Source organism: Gymnodraco acuticeps, unplaced genomic scaffold (assembly GCF_902827175.1).
Source record: "Gymnodraco acuticeps unplaced genomic scaffold, fGymAcu1.1, whole genome shotgun sequence".
NCBI classification, from domain to species: domain Eukaryota; kingdom Metazoa; phylum Chordata; class Actinopteri; order Perciformes; family Bathydraconidae; genus Gymnodraco; species Gymnodraco acuticeps.
The window spans coordinates 1,904,317-1,913,349 of NW_022990889.1; the positions used below are offsets into that span (position 1 = coordinate 1,904,317).

General features: G+C 40.4%; 1 protein-coding gene across 1 annotated transcript in view; it reads right to left on the reverse strand.

Moving 5' to 3' along the window:
- Positions 1-2,198, reverse strand: part of ankrd34c (ankyrin repeat domain 34C) — a 25,874-nt gene extending 23,676 nt beyond the window's left edge. The window contains exon 1 of the mRNA XM_034233671.1: positions 2,133-2,198. The gene's annotated coding sequence lies outside the window, so the exon portion shown is untranslated. The remainder of the gene's footprint in view (positions 1-2,132) is intronic.
- Positions 2,199-9,033: the final 6,835 nt, after the last annotated feature.

Here is a 9,033-nt window from a genome sequence, read left to right on the forward strand (position 1 = left end):
ATAGTTCAAGTTAAATAAATGGGGATTATGCAACATTTGAAATAATATATATTAGAATGAACTCTCAAGTAATGTTTTTTTTATTTTTGCTACTGTGACATTATGTTTTAAGTTATCCAAGGTTTGTTACTTGTTGGCAGCTGTTCAGCAGGAATATCTACTCCTTATGTTACCCACTGCAGAAACATGTGTGATGTAAAAAATAAGCATTTAAGCTTTTATTTTTCTCTGTATTAGGATTTTCTTACCCAATTTGTTCACCTGTCCTGTGTCTGTCATATTGAACTGTAAAGGTCAATATATTCCTGCTTTTGGTTTGTGAAAGTCAATAAGGTGAATAGCAAAAGCCATGCATGCTGGATGGGAGGCTCTTTGGTCTATGACCTTACTTAGACTGTTCAAAAAACACAATTTGGAGAAGTGTTTTTATTTAAAAAGATCACCAGAAATCCAATTGAAGGAAAAGCTGAAACTGTTTTAGTTATTCCTCTGCATGCTTGTGTGGTGGTGGCTGATCTTCTGGTGTAAATTCCACAATGCCTTGTTATGGTTTACTGGTTGGTGGCATATGAAATAATATTTAGCAAAAATATGCTCATGCATGGCAGCACATCTCTTATTAGCACTTTGCCAGCGACCTGTCAAGGCTGATGCCTATACAGTAGAGGCATGAAGATGTCACCTGCAGACGGCTCTCAAGCCACCTTTCACAGGTCTTGTAAGCATCCTTGGGCATATGAAGGAGGGGAAATATGCAAACCCAGTGTCACAGAGCAGCTGGGGACCACTCCAAATCTCAGTTAGGGGAACAACTTTAACGAGGTAGAGAATTTAACAAGGAGTTACATGGGTTTCAAATTATTCACCTGATTCAATGAGTTATGGGTTGATTCCTATTCGTGTTTGTCCATCTCATTATATACATGAGATATACGTAAAGGAAAGGCATTCTAGATCAACCCTAAATTGAAATTGTTAAGTCCCAGTCCTGCAAGCCTATCTTCGGGGTCATTGATTCCTTCTGTTAATACGACTCTGACGTAAGAGATTGCGCATGTCAAGCTAGTAACTGCTGAGCACCAAGCAGATGGTAACAAACCAGTCTCAACATGCACAGTGCTGCTCTCCAAAAACTAATTGCTGGGCTTCTTCTCCGGTGTCCTGAACCCACCCTGGGATTGTTTCAATGGGATCCGTCATTCAGCCTGCCCCCTGTCGTTGGCTGGGGTTCGGATGATGCAGGTCGGAAAGGGCTGGTTCTGTGGCATTTGAGACAGTGGATGGGTAAACACTTAGCACATGGCAGCAGATGGTGGTTGGGAGCTCTGAGCTGCAGTGGGAGGTCCGCATGGTGTTATAGCTCGAGATGATAGGGATGTGCTACCCACTCAATTTAAGGTGTGCTTAATCTCACCCCTCTTTAAATAATTATGAGCAAGACATTTTTCATGTCTTCAATATCCTGGACGTACTCATATCTCATTAACTGTTCTATATTTTGATTTCCTTTCAAAAGGACATCATGTGTCACGATGTGGTCGGATTTGAAGACTGTGTCGAAATGAATTAGCAACACATAGGAAGCCGAGATCATATCACAGAATTACAGCCAAATGTATGGTGATATGCAGTGCCCTTTCTGCTTCCAGAGATGCACACCAACCCTTCCTCCTTCGCCTCTATCTTTTTATTGTGTCGTCATGGTGATGGGTTTTCGTCTTTGTGTCTAATTAGAGAGCTTTAGATATATTGACTATCTCAGATCACAGCACACCTCTCTCCCAATACTTCTCCTCGTGATGTCATCAAACGGCCAATATTTCATTAGAAAACACGCACATTCAGCCACGAAGAACACACAGAGCACATGTGGATAGAAACCAGTGGTGTCAGAAACAGAGATGGCCGTTGCACTGTTATTTAGAGAAACTGTTAATATCGCTGATTTACTCACGCTTTGAGACAGGGTCCTTCTTGCTGTGAGGAACGGTTTCACAAATAAACTCTGTGTGACCTTTTCTGACAGACACTGGTATCAGTAAACAGCATGTGTGAAAATCAACCAAAAGATGTCCAGAGAGTCAGCAATCAAAATCTTATTCTTAATTAAAATACATAGTTTCCATAGTTACCCAGAGAATAGGAAAAGCATGAGCCAAAGAGTTCCAGTTTCAACATGGTTTTTCACGTCATCTTACCCATGGCTCTTTTTAAAGGGAACGTTATGTATGACTGTGACTGTTAATAACAGCTCTGACGTCTATAGATAGAATCACCTTTTTAAATTATAACACATTCTTTCATTTGTTTTAATGCTTCAGACATTCTCCATACTCAAATCGTTGGAAATATTAGGCGGTATCTCAACAACTGAAGGTACTATAAGAGGGAAAACTCTTGGTCAAAGATAAAAGAAATGCATCAGTGGTTGTTATACAAATGTAATCACAGTTATAATTTTCTCTAAACTTCAATAAATAATGGCAGCATGATGATAGCGGAATAAAAAATAAGACTTCAAAGCAGTTCACTGTTTTGTGCACATCTTTATTAAAGTGAGGCTTTGGTTTTCCTAGAAGGTGTATTACACTTTCATCTTTAACTCCATTTAGTTGATTTTTGCAGGATACATAATCACAAAAAGTACTTAAAACTCCCCCATTCAAGTTTTATTTTTCAAAGATGCACACATCTGTTATACAAAGTTAATATAAAAAAAGCAATTTTTAGGACATTCAAAAGCTATGTCCTGCCCATCATGGCTAGCAGAGTGTTCCTTCAAAGATTTGCAAACAAATCAGGCAGGAGGGTCCTTCACTTGGCACGGAGGATGCTTAAAGCACAGGTTAATAATCCCTGTTCCACGGAGCAACTTCAGGTGACATTGGCTGACCTTGCATTTTGACATGATAAAGGGTCATTGGATTAGATCTTTCCAATCTAAATTGATTGCATTTGCCCTTCTCAGGTTTATCATTATAGAAGCTTGCAGGTCTATCATTGGTGTTTCCTGAACATCCTCTCCTGCTGTATCCTACTAACCGTCGATGTGCTCTGCAAATGTAGAGGAACTCTACCCTCTTGTGTCGACAGAGGCAGCTGCAGCTCTGTCGTCCACGTCAAATAAAGAAAACACAAAGAGTTACCATCATTCACACACACTCGACATTTCTGATTTCATACAAACTGATGGAAAATAACTTTGTATGCTCAGAGCGACCACTGTCTAAGTAACACATTAACCATTGAAACAAAGTAAGAGTGTACAACATCTATAGAAGGGTCTAAAATCTCAGTCTCCCAAATGCCAAATTCAAGAGAAAAGTTTTGAGTTATTGGAATCTAACTGTCCCCCCCCCCCCAAAAAAAAACAGAGTATTAAACATTTTTTGAATAAAAAGAAAAAAACAATCATTTCAGTACATAAGAAATATTAGATTTATGAAGTATGAAGTGTTTCACAGGAATGATACATGGTCAAATGAAGTTGATCAGTTAATATTCTTTAAGAAAAAAGTTAAACTGGTTGTTCTAAGGCCCCAGTCAGTGGTTCATATAATGAACATTGTTTTTCAGCATATTGTGTCCAGTTATCAGTGATGGAAAGTGTCGGACACATACCCTTATCAGTTCTCCGTCCAACAAATATTGAATAGATAGCTGGGCTGGAAAAGTGATAAGGAGATGTGCTCGACAACATTATAATCTGAACAGCATTTTGAGGTAAACCATAATGAAAAACATAAACTGACCTCAGTGAAAGTTATAGAAAAACCTACAAAAACAGATTTGAAAAAGTCTCCCTCAGTCTCATGTTACCAACACAAAAGGGTCATCCAAAACGTATTTTTTTGTCCGTATTTAGCATTGATGAACACAAATGTCCTCCGAGGAAGCAGGTCGCTGCATCACTTCATCATCAGAAACAAAATGCAGTCCAGCTCTCCACTCCGGTTGTCAGAGCTCAGAGTCCTTGAAGCATTCCTCTGCATCCAACAGGCCGACTGACTTTGAGGACACGTCCCTGAGCGGTTTTATGTCACTGGTCCCACCTCAACTCCGCCGCTGTCCTGTCTCTCACTGGTGGAAAATCAGTCCTGAGATTAACTTTTCACTCCCTCCTTTGAGCTTTGTCAAGCTGACTCTGTCCTGTCCCAGAAAATGATGATAATAGCATAAAACAGTGAAAAAATGATTAAGCTATACATGTTAAACAATAAGTTAGAAAGAATAATGTGAACATTAAATAACACCCAAATGATAAAAGATAAAAATGTCATGATTACATTATTCACAACTAATTATAATCTGTCTCGAAAAAGACATCAGTTTAAGAAGATGTTTTCTTCATTTCTAAGAGGCAACAAAGTCTTTGACAACATTAACATCACTTCTACATTTGACTATAGACACATAGTGCTGAACAAAACAGAAATCAGTTGACTTCAGCGATGGAGGGTTTAGTGAACTACATGAAACTAAATTAGTTGTTTAACTATATGTTGAAGGTTGTATATAAAAAACGATGTTGGGCCTTAGAAAGAAAGGATTTTTTGAACTTTTTCTAAATGTGACTATTGCTTTAATTGAACCCCTTTGATCAGCCTGCCCCCTCTTTTTCATCCTGTCCCATGTGAAAGCATGCTCTGCCAACACATTAATAATAAAGCAGACAACACCAGACACTTATACTATGCAAACACAAAGCTGACCATCTTTGCACTTTCCCATGAATAGTGGGGTATTTTATCTTGGTTCATGTGTGAACAAGTCGGCACACTTAATTTAATGGTACGGGATTTTGGGGGATTTTGTTATGTCATAATTTTGTATCACTTTAACCTACATTTTCACAAAACTGTTTGAACCACTATTTCTATAGGTGGCTTTGCTTGAACAAACTAGATTCCCCCCCAGCATAGCTTTGCTGCTGTTAAACCTTTTCCTGTTGCTGCACAGCAATGCTTTTCAAACTATAGCTCCCCCCTGCACTTACTCCTAACGTGTCATCATCCTGATATCATCATGTTCACAAATGGCTAATTATGATTCTATCAATCTGGTGGATATCAATAAAGACCGTTTAAATCCACATTCCTGTACATCGACAGCTGCTCTTTGTGTGTAAATATATCAATTTTTTGTAATAGTCTCTTTAACATTTGGTGGTCACCTTTATTCATTACAACATAGACCCTTTTAAATGGTATCTAAACAGAATGGCTTCACATCCAGTATACGAACAACCTCTGACCCTCTGCCTGTTATCTATAGTCTCTCCTGAGCATGCTGTTGGCAGAGAGGAAGGACAGCAGACATCTCTGTATGCTTTGGTGTCCGTTATCTCTCCCCTCTGTGTGAAAAGTCCCATGCAAATTAAACACGGCTGGCTCGCTTTCTGATCCAGTTCCGGATTTCTTCTCCACACCAGCCGCCAGCAGCAGTCACACGGATGAGGGGAGATCTGCCAAGCATCTCCTCTGCAGTGCTCTGCTCTCCTCTGGGATTAGCTGCACTGCATTCCCACCATCAGCAGCGCCGGGGTGCACACACACACACACACACACACACACACACACACACACACACACACACACACACACACACACACACACACACACACACACACACACACACACACACACACACACACACACACACACAGATAACTCGGTGTAGGCAGGGCAGGGCCGTCTATAAAAACAAACACACACACACATGCAATCCTTTTCTTTCTCTTGTCTGTCTTTCTGTCTCACACAGACTCCCACCCCCCACCCACCCTTACAGGACAGAGACCCTCTCCCTCCCACTTCCCTGCCCTGGGGACGATGGATCAGATTGTATGAACAAGAGGTCAGCGCACACATCATCACAAATCGCTGGGAGGTTGTAGCACTGCAACGCAAAGCAAAATCTTCCATGTCTGGACTCAAACCACACACAGCCACTTTAAATCAACGATAACTTATTTTGAAATAAAGAGTTGCATTTATTTGTAGCCATAATGCTGCAACATTTTTTATTAACAATGCAGAAATCTTATAGAACCTGTATGTTTTTAGTCCTTAACTGATCATGACACTCGTCAAAAGCAAAGGTCAAAAGCTTCCAGATTCCCACCACATTAAGTGAAATGAATTAGTTCCACATCCAACCATTATCACTATTTATCTTCCCTGTCTCTTCCTCAGTCGGTGTAAAGAGGTCGCTTCCCAAAGGAGGGCGCATGGAGTGACCTTGCACCCCCACTGCGTCCTCCTGGGTCATAATTGCCAGTTGTTAAATAACAATAGATGATTAGCCTAAGACAGAGGGGGATTTCCTCTGTGCTACTTTTGTCTGCAAACAAAAGAGGCACTCAGTTTAGTGGAAGCTTGATTAGGCTTTTCCTGGGGAGATCAGGTAATTCCCACTAATGACGCCCTGAGAGAGAGAGCAGGGGGAGCTTGGAGATTGGCTGACTGAACGATGATGCAGGCATGCATGAGGGAAAATGTCTTCATGGTGAAACAAGCTTGCCTTCAACGTTCACACAGTGATCAATGCAGCAATGTGAAATTAAAAGTGCAAGCGCTGTGAAAGAAGCAAACAGCATAGTCTTGTGTATGTGAACGTATCACTGATCTGTGAACATTCCTGCTGCATTGCTTGATGCTCAAAAATGCAGTACAGTGCACGTCAGTGGCTCAAATTAATCTCCAGTAGAGGGCATCATGGATTCTTTCTATTTATAGTAGTTGACTAAGATTTCTAAAGGGGATTAGAGGCTTCCCGAGGATGCCTTGCTCTGTTTTCAGGGGAAAAGGCCTATTTTCTCTCACTGAGCACTAACAGGAGACTGGCAGCCATTAATAACAGTGATAATGCTCATGTTTTTAAACAGTATCACTGTGGAGGCATTTAGCATCATGGTGTTTATCTGACATTACAGCTGCAGTATTTTATTTAGATTTTTTTACGAGTTGTCAAGCGAGATTCTGTTAAGTGCATTTCATTCTGATGATACTTTAGTGTTGAATGTGTAAGACTTGTGTCCTGCTAGATAAATGTGCCATGCAAGAAGCTGGCATCTTATCCACATATCTCACATCTCAGAGAAGACTTTTGCCTAAACCATTTTCGGCAGCACTAAACTTGACTCAGTTGCTATGGACACAGATGATGTTTTATTTTTTCTACCTTTTTTTTATCTGTGTCCATGACAACACAATGGCTGTTACAGGAAATGGTATGCATTTTAACACGAAAGAAAGAGAGAGCGGGAGAAAAAGTCTTTATTAGTTATTAGGGCCTGAGCGCGAAGTGCAAAGACCTATTGAAATCGTCAGCAGTATTATTCTTATTTTACCGGTTCTGCACTTTCGACCTGTTTTTGAGGGGCTTGCGACACTATTCATGTAGCGACATTTGGCAACGCCGCCAGGACGGGTGAAAATGTTGACATTCTGGATTCAATGGGTGAAAAATGTCAAACTTGCTCTCTAGCGCCACCTGTGAACATTCAGTTTTTCGAACAAATTTACAAAGTCCCAGCGTAACTCTGACGGACCTGAAATTTTGCACACTTATCCGGGTGCAGCAGCTCTACATATTATCTCAAAATCCCCATCAAATCCCGAAGCTCCGCCTACTTTGATTTTTTTTTAATTAGCATAATGTGAAAAACAGTGAAATATTAACTGAAATTCCAATTTCTTGATTTTCCACACCAAACTTAGTGCACAGCATCAGTGGAGAGTCAGACACATTACCGTACAAAATGAGCACGAGGTGTGGACAAATGTGTCCGACATCAATCAAAACGTATTAGCAAAAGGGTGTGGCCTACACATAAATGCTCACAATTCATCCAAAATGTATCCAAATATCACAGATTTCGGTGGATAGGTTCAGTGTGTCTTGGGGAATAGGCACAACAAACAATGTTCATTTCGGACAATAGGGGGCCCCAAAAACACAACTAATTTATATCTCAAGAACCGATGGACTAAAAAAATATATGTTGTCATAGACATACTGGCAGGGTGAGTATAAACTGAGATTTAAAGGGTCGCAACCAATGAAAAATGTGGGCATGTCCTATTCAGTTTTTTCTAGCAATCGAAGGGTTAAAAAATGTACCGAGCCATAAGTAGGGGGAAAAATGAGTTACAGCCTTTAAATTCGGAACGCATGTCACAGCCCACAACCTTTTCCAGACTGTAGAAAATTATCGTACGTTTTAGCAGATATGGCTCAGTAGCGCCCCCTATTGTGCGGTAGTCAAATATAGTTTCTTCGAACTACCCAAAACTTGGCACAGAGATTCCTCATGGAAATGCGGACATATTTCAAAATGGCTTCCATTATCCCCGCCCCCTATTAAGTCGGCCATTTTGAAATATGTCCATTTTAAGCGCATTTTCGCATACTTCTCCTAGGAAAATGATCGTAAAAATTCCAAACCACGACAAGATCAGCCCATATCCAATGTGATGCTAAATTACGAATGAATAATCGACTGCTCAAACGGGGAGCTCGTAAGCTAACAGAACATGTACCAATTCTGACGATTTAAATGCCACAAAATCGCTAAAATGACTTTCGGACGCAAAACTTGGAACACACGTCACAACCCACGTCTTTTTCTAGACTGTACAAAAAAAACGTACATTTTTGTACACCAGCTCAGTAGCGCCCCTTGTGCGATAGTCACATATAGTTTATCCAAACTACCCCAATCTTGCCACAGACATTACTGATGGAATTGCGGACATATTTCAAAATAGCTTCCATTAGCCCCGCCCCCCAGAAAGTCGGCCATTTTGAAAAATCGGCGTTATTCATGCATTTCAGCGCATTTTCGCAAACACCTCCTCTGGAAAAGATCGGAAAAATTCCAGTCCAGGACAAGTTAAGCCCATATCCAATATCATGTTCAATTGCAAATAAAACAGTTGCTAGCTCAATCGGGGCGAACGTAAGCTAACGATTTACATGTTTTAAATGACTCCAAACTACTCGCATATAGTTTTCCAGATATTCACGAAA